This window comes from Canis aureus, chromosome 11 (genome assembly GCF_053574225.1).
Source record: "Canis aureus isolate CA01 chromosome 11, VMU_Caureus_v.1.0, whole genome shotgun sequence".
Taxonomy (NCBI): domain Eukaryota; kingdom Metazoa; phylum Chordata; class Mammalia; order Carnivora; family Canidae; genus Canis; species Canis aureus.
The window spans coordinates 26,410,049-26,416,437 of NC_135621.1; the positions used below are offsets into that span (position 1 = coordinate 26,410,049).

At 51.8% G+C, this 6,389-nt stretch overlaps 1 long non-coding RNA gene across 1 annotated transcript; it reads left to right on the forward strand.

Moving 5' to 3' along the window:
* Positions 1–60: 60 nt before the first annotated feature.
* Positions 61–1,962, forward strand: LOC144323633 (uncharacterized). Its single transcript, XR_013389016.1, has 2 exons — positions 61–895; positions 1,724–1,962. It is a non-coding gene; the product is annotated as an uncharacterized LOC144323633 (long non-coding RNA).
* Positions 1,963–6,389: the final 4,427 nt, after the last annotated feature.

Below are 6,389 nucleotides of genomic sequence, written 5' to 3' on the forward strand. Positions count from 1 at the left end.
TAAGACTCAGAGCTGCATCTGCTGCATCGCGAGAGACACAGAGAAAGCGAGAGAGGCAGAGACACAGGCAGAGGGAGAAGCAGGCTCCCTGCAGGGAGCCCGATGTGGGACTCGATCCGGGGTCTCCAGGATCACACCCCAGGCTGCAGGCGGCGCCAAATTGCTGCACCATCGGGGCTGCCCCTAAATAAATAAAATCTTAAAAAAAAAAAAACAAAAAAAAACAGTGCCTGGGTTTAAGTCCTAACTGTGCCACTTGGGAGCCAGTTTGTTAGTGTCCTTATCTGTAAAATGGGGTAATTGGTTCCTGTGTCCCTGTGAGCCAACTCCGTGCAGAGGCCCTGACCATTCCTCTCTGCTGAGGACCGTTTACACCATGATGCAGATGTGTACTACCTGCTTGTGGAGAAACTGGCAAGTGGTTTTACCTTTAGACTTTGTGACTCCTGGCAAGTCAATTGAGAGGGTTCATCCATCCCCCCAAAGGTTTACCTGGGAGCCTATTGTATGGAAAGTACCCCTGGGCTCTGTGTTAGAGATGCAGTGGTGAGCAGGACCAACAAGGCCCCTGCCTGGCAGGGGTTCTATTTTGGGGATGTGAGGAAACAGAGGGTGGAGAAGTTTGATAATCTCAGGTGGCATAGTGCTAGGGAGGAAATAAAACCTGGTGGTGGCGTTGTGTGTGAATGGGGAATATGTTAGGAGGTTGGGGAAGTCATGTGGCAAAGTGAAGTTTAATCTGAGGCCTAAAGGACAAAGATTAGATCTGAGAGAACATTCCGGGCGGAGGGAGCAGCGGGTGAAAAGAACACTAGAAGGACTGAACAGACACCAGAGTGGCTCGAGCATAAGAGCCGAGGGGTGATGGAAGTGGGGAAGGTGGAGGGCCTTGTAGGTGGGTTTGCTATGTTGAGAACATGGGTTTGCTATGTTGAGAACAGACTGGGGTGGGGTGGGGCAAGAGGAGCCGCAGAAAACCAGGGATTGCAGGGGGTGGGCGGTGGGGTGGAGGGGGAGTGGAGTAGTCAGTTAAGAGGCAAGGTGTTTTGAGTACCTGCTAAGTACCCGGAGCTGGGAAGAAGCAACCTGTTGCCCAGGTATTCAGGGTGCAGGGAGGAATGGACAGCCCCTGGGAAGCAGGGAAGGCCAGAGCTGTGGTGACTGCAGAGCCACTCACTGTCTGCCTCTTGCCCTGCATCTGCGAGCTTTTACTGAGCTACTCCAGCTTTGATCCGGGGTGTGCTTAAATATCTTGATTCTTAAAAATATTTTATTTATTTATTCATGAGAGACACAGAAAGAGAGAAGCAGAGACACAGGCAGAGGGAGAAGCAGGCTCCATGCAGGGAGCCCGATGCAGGACTTGGTCCTGGACCCCAGGAACACGCCCTGGGCCAAAGGCAGGCCCAAACCACTGAGCCACCCAGGCATCCCTGCTTAAATATCTTTTTTTTGGGATCCCTGGGTGGCGCAGCGGTTTGGCGCCTGCCTTTGGCCCAGGGCGCGATCCTGGAGACCTGGGATCGAATCCCACATCGGGCTCCAGGTGCATGGAGCCTGCTTCTCCCTCTGCCTATGTCTCTGCCTCTCTCTCTCTCTCTGTGACTATCATAAATAAATAAAAAAATTTTTAAAAAATATATCTTTTTTTTCCTGCTTAAATATCTTAATTTGTTTTTTTCCAAACTGATTTTTTTTTGGTTACAATATTATATATATTTAGAAAATGTAAGCAATCAATGAAAGTCCAAAGATGAGAGGAAAAAGTCATCTGAGGGATCCCTGGGTGGCGCAGCGGTTTGGCACCTGCCTTTGGCCGAGGACACAATCCTGGAGACCCGGGATCGAATCCCACGTCGGGCTCCCGGTGCATGGAGCCTGCTTCTCCCTCTGCCTATGTCTCTGCCTCTCTCTCTCTCTCTGTGACTATCATAAATAAATAAAAATTAAAAAAAAAGAAAAAGTCATCTGAAATTCCATCGTCCTAAGAGATACTGGGTTTTGTGCACATCTCTGCAATGTTTCTGTGGATTTGAAGACACAGCTGCTAGACATGCTGTGTGGTACCTGCCTTTGTTCTCTCAGCCTGTAGTGAAGATCTGTAAGGCCCAGAAAGATGGAAGGAGAACCACTGAAGAGGGAACGATGGTGCCTGGTGGTATTGGATAGAAGAAGCTCTGAGAACATTCCAGCAAAGTTCCCCAAAGCTTGAAGGAACCATGAGGTAGGAATAGGCCGCTCATCACAGATGTGTGCGTGGAGGCCGGACCTGCTCTGCAGTGGGATGGTGGTTGGAGGAGGAGGCCCTCCCAGGCTGGCAGGCTGGACCATGAGACCCATGTCTCCTCAAGCTCATGGGGGCTCTGGCCTGAGAGGGCAGCAAAGAACTCAAGAGGGACCTGGCACATCACTGAATGTGAGCAGTTGACCACGGAGCCTGGCTGCTTTGGTAGGGGGCAGGGGTTGTGGGACTGGTCCTGGTCTGAAGGGTTCCTGATTGCTCAGAGTCCCCCGCAGAGATCTCTGCTCCAATTCCCTCCGCTGGAGGCAGCCCGGCAGGGTGGTGCCGCAGGGAGAGAGGCGGACACCAGGTGGCGCTGTGCACGCACGCGCGGCCCAGACAACCACCAACCTTCACTTGTCTCCTACCCAGGGTCCCAGGAGCAGGGCTTGCTCCCCCCACCCACACCTCCACCCTTCCGCGGCCCCCCATAGCCACAGGGCAGTTGCTCTCACACTTATCAAAGCCCTCCCTTTTTTATAAAAAAAGTTTTTTAAAGATTTTAGGTACTTGTCAGAGCATAAGTAGGGAGAGGGGCAGTGAGAGAGGGAGAAGCAAGCTCCCCACTGAGCAGGGAGCCTGACTGGGGACTCATCCCAGGACCCCGGGATCACGACCCAAGCAGAAGGCAGACACTCAATGGACTGAGCCACCTAGGTGCCACTCCCTTACACCCCCCCCCCCCTTTTTTTTGGAGAGAGACAGTGGGATGGAGGGAGAGGAGGAAGAGAATCTCAAGCAGGCTCCATGCCCAGCACAGAGCTCCAGGCACGCGGGGCTGGATCTCACAACCCTAAGATCATGACTTGAGCCAAAATGAAGAGTCGATGTTTAACCAGCTGAGCCACCCAGGCACCCCTATCAAAGTCCTTCTTAAGCTTGTCCCTGGACGTCTCCAACCCTATACCCTGCTGCGAGTGAGGGCCCCTATCACTGCAAGCCATTTCTACCTCTAGCTCCTGTTACTGTTTGCTGGACGAGTCCTCAGAGCTAAAGGCCCTGCTCCAGCATTTCCTCCACAAGCCCTTCCTGACTTCTCCCCACACCACAGTACACCCTTCCTCCTGTGGGTGCTTCCTGGCACACTCCCACCAACTGGGGCACCATCCAGGGCAGGGCCTGGTTGTGATCACCTGAGTGCCCAGCATCCAACACAGGACCTGGCCCAGTGCCAGCATCTCCCGTGGAGCCAACATGGAAAGCAAGAGTGGGTCACAAGAACCCCTGGACTTGCATGCAGACCTACCTAGATTGAGCCTCTGACTCATAGAACCCTGATCAAAGCCTCCCCCTCTTTGGGCCTCAGCTCCTTTTTTTTTTTTTTTTTTTTTAAGATTTTATTTATTCATGAGAGATCCAGAAAGAGGCAGAGACACAGGCAGAGGGAGAAGCAGACTCCCTGCGGGGAGCCAGATGTGGGACTCCATCCCACGACCCCAGGATCACTACCTGCGCCAAAGGCAGATGCTCAACCACTGAGCCACCCAGGTGTCCCTGGGCCTCAGCTTCTTCATCTATAGAATGAAGACTAGGGATCAGACAATCTCTACAACTCCTCCTGGCTGGACTCCTCTCCCCACCTCTGGCTCCAGAGGTGAGGAGTGAATCACCCAAGTTCTCAGTCCTGGGGCTGGGCTCTGATCCACAGAGATCACTAACCCCTGGTGGTGGTGGGGGGGGGGGGGTGCCGGTCCTGCCCCCACCTCCAGGTGGGGCCCTGTCATCCCTGTCCCCACTGGCTTCTGTCCCAAGGGGGCCTGTGCCAACCCAGCAACAGTTCCCACCCCCTCCACAAACACCTCTGAGCATGCGTCCTTCCACCTGTTTAAATTCCATGGACTTGTTTATTGTGAAAACAATGTAAGCCCTGCAGACATTTTGAAGCCGGGAGAAAAAAAAAGCCAACATCCAGTCTCCCCAGCCTCCCACTGCCCCTGAACCCAGAGGGAATTAGAATCAGCAAACCAGCCCCGACTGTTCTTTGCAAAGCCTGTGTTAGCACATCTCCTCTCCTGCACCCCACATCTTCCTGACAGCCCGGGAGAGGCTGGCAGTGGGGACCCCATTTATAAATGAGGAACAGGCTAAGGGAGGGACCTAACCTAGGTCACCTCACTGGGAAGAGGCAGCCCAGGAGCTGTTGGTTTGACTATATACACACTACAGCATGACTGCCCCTCAGGCTGGGCCTGTCACCCTCAAAAAGTCACACTCCATGTAGGGAAAAAGAGAGTCAACACCCCACCAATATTCACTTAGCATATGATGACAGTTGGCCTTCCACCAAGGGGGCAGGGAAAACCATGAGCTTTAGAGGAGCAGAAGTGAATGTGAAACCTGACCATTCCGCGATCCTGGAAAGCCAACTTCATCTCTCTGGGGTCAGTACTGACATCTAGAAATTCCTATAAGGGTACTCACCTCAAAGGGTTCTTGGTAAAAGTAAGTGAAACACCCAGGGCAGGAGCCACAGTGTCCAAACCAAATATGAAAGCCACTGACCTCCAAGCCTCAGTCAAATGCCCGGCTCCAAAGAGTCAGAGCCTTCCTTCCTGAGCAGGATCCTTCCATGCGATGGTCTCAGGCCCCCTGTCTTCAGGCCTGGCTTTGTTTGGTGCTCTTGTAATGCCCTCTGGCCAGTCTTTCAAGCCCCAGTACCCCCAGTTTTACTCCTCCCTCTCCCTGGGGGCTCCCAGGGCCCCATCAGAGCACAGTTGCCAGGGATGAGCCTCTCAAAGGGACACACTGGTGGCCACCAGGGCTCCTCCCTCAGGTCCTCCTGGGTCTGTGCCTTGGGCAGCTCACTCCCCCTCTCTGGGTTTCTGTGGCCTTATGAATGAAATGGTTGAGGTAAGAAGTCAGGAAGAGACTCTTGAAAGGTATTTGTAAGGAAATGAGTTCACTACAGATCTAAGGCACGGGTGTGCTATTGCCGTGGACCCAATCCACAGGAGACAAAAACCTGTCCTGCCTCTGTGAACCCCATCCTATGGCTTCTGGATCCCAGCAGCAGGGCTGGGGCCCGGGTATCTGGAATTAATCAGTTCCTAGGAATTCTTGGGCAATGAAACAGGTATTGGCCATGAGATATGAGAAATTAATCTACGCAATTCCAGCCCCCACCCACAGGCTCTACACTCCTGGGTCCTGGGAGGGTCTCAGGTCCAGCCTGTGCTCAGAGCCCCAGGGACCAGATCCAGATGGAGCAGAAGGAGGAGGAACAGGAGAACAAGTTGGGTTTTCCTTCCCACGGAGATGATTCTGTTTGCTGTCTGTATCCAACAGAAAACAAAAGCTTCTTGAGGGCAAGGCCCTTGTTTTTTTCCGGGAACCCAGAACAGTGTGTAGCACAATGCATTTGTTTAATCAATGAACCAAACTCTGGTACAGGGTCTGGAAAAAAAAGATTTTTTTCTTTTCTTTTTTTTTTTTTTTTGTTTTTTGTTTTTTTGTTTTTACCGTATCATTATTTTTAATGTCCAATGTTTATAATACGAGGGCCGGGGCTGCTTTCTCCTCAACTCAAGTTTATAAATTTTCAATTGGCTTGTGAGGCCAATAGGGATACTTCTTCTTGTCTAATTTGGTTTCTGGGAAGACTTCATTCAGGTCCTCAATGGTCACCTGATCAAATGGAATTATGTTCTTCATCTTCTCCAGCTCTTTTTCATATTCTTCAATCCTGGCCTTTGAGAGGGACAAAAACTCAGCACAGCTTTTCACATCGTCTTTTTCCTCAGCATCCACCTGGACAGTGTATTAATCCTCTGGCACAGGAAACTTCAGGGCATTAAACTTCTTCTCAAAGTCATCTACCAAGCCAGCCTTTGCCACATTGGCCTTGTAGTAAGCCCAGTCGATAGCAGGTGGTTTCTCAGGAAGAGTAGCCAACCTGGAGGTAAGCATCTCATTCCAGGATTTCAGGGAGTTGGCAATGGCCTTCTGGTTTCGGGGTATGATCTCCCCAAAAGCTACCCAGTCAATGGTTTTTAGAGCAAGTTTTCGCCCAGCCATCTTGAGATCCTTCACCGACCCCGGTGGCCCACAGTCCACAGCAGCCAAGATTTTTTTCTTTTGCCCAGCTTGACAATGGCTCCTCAGCAGGGCA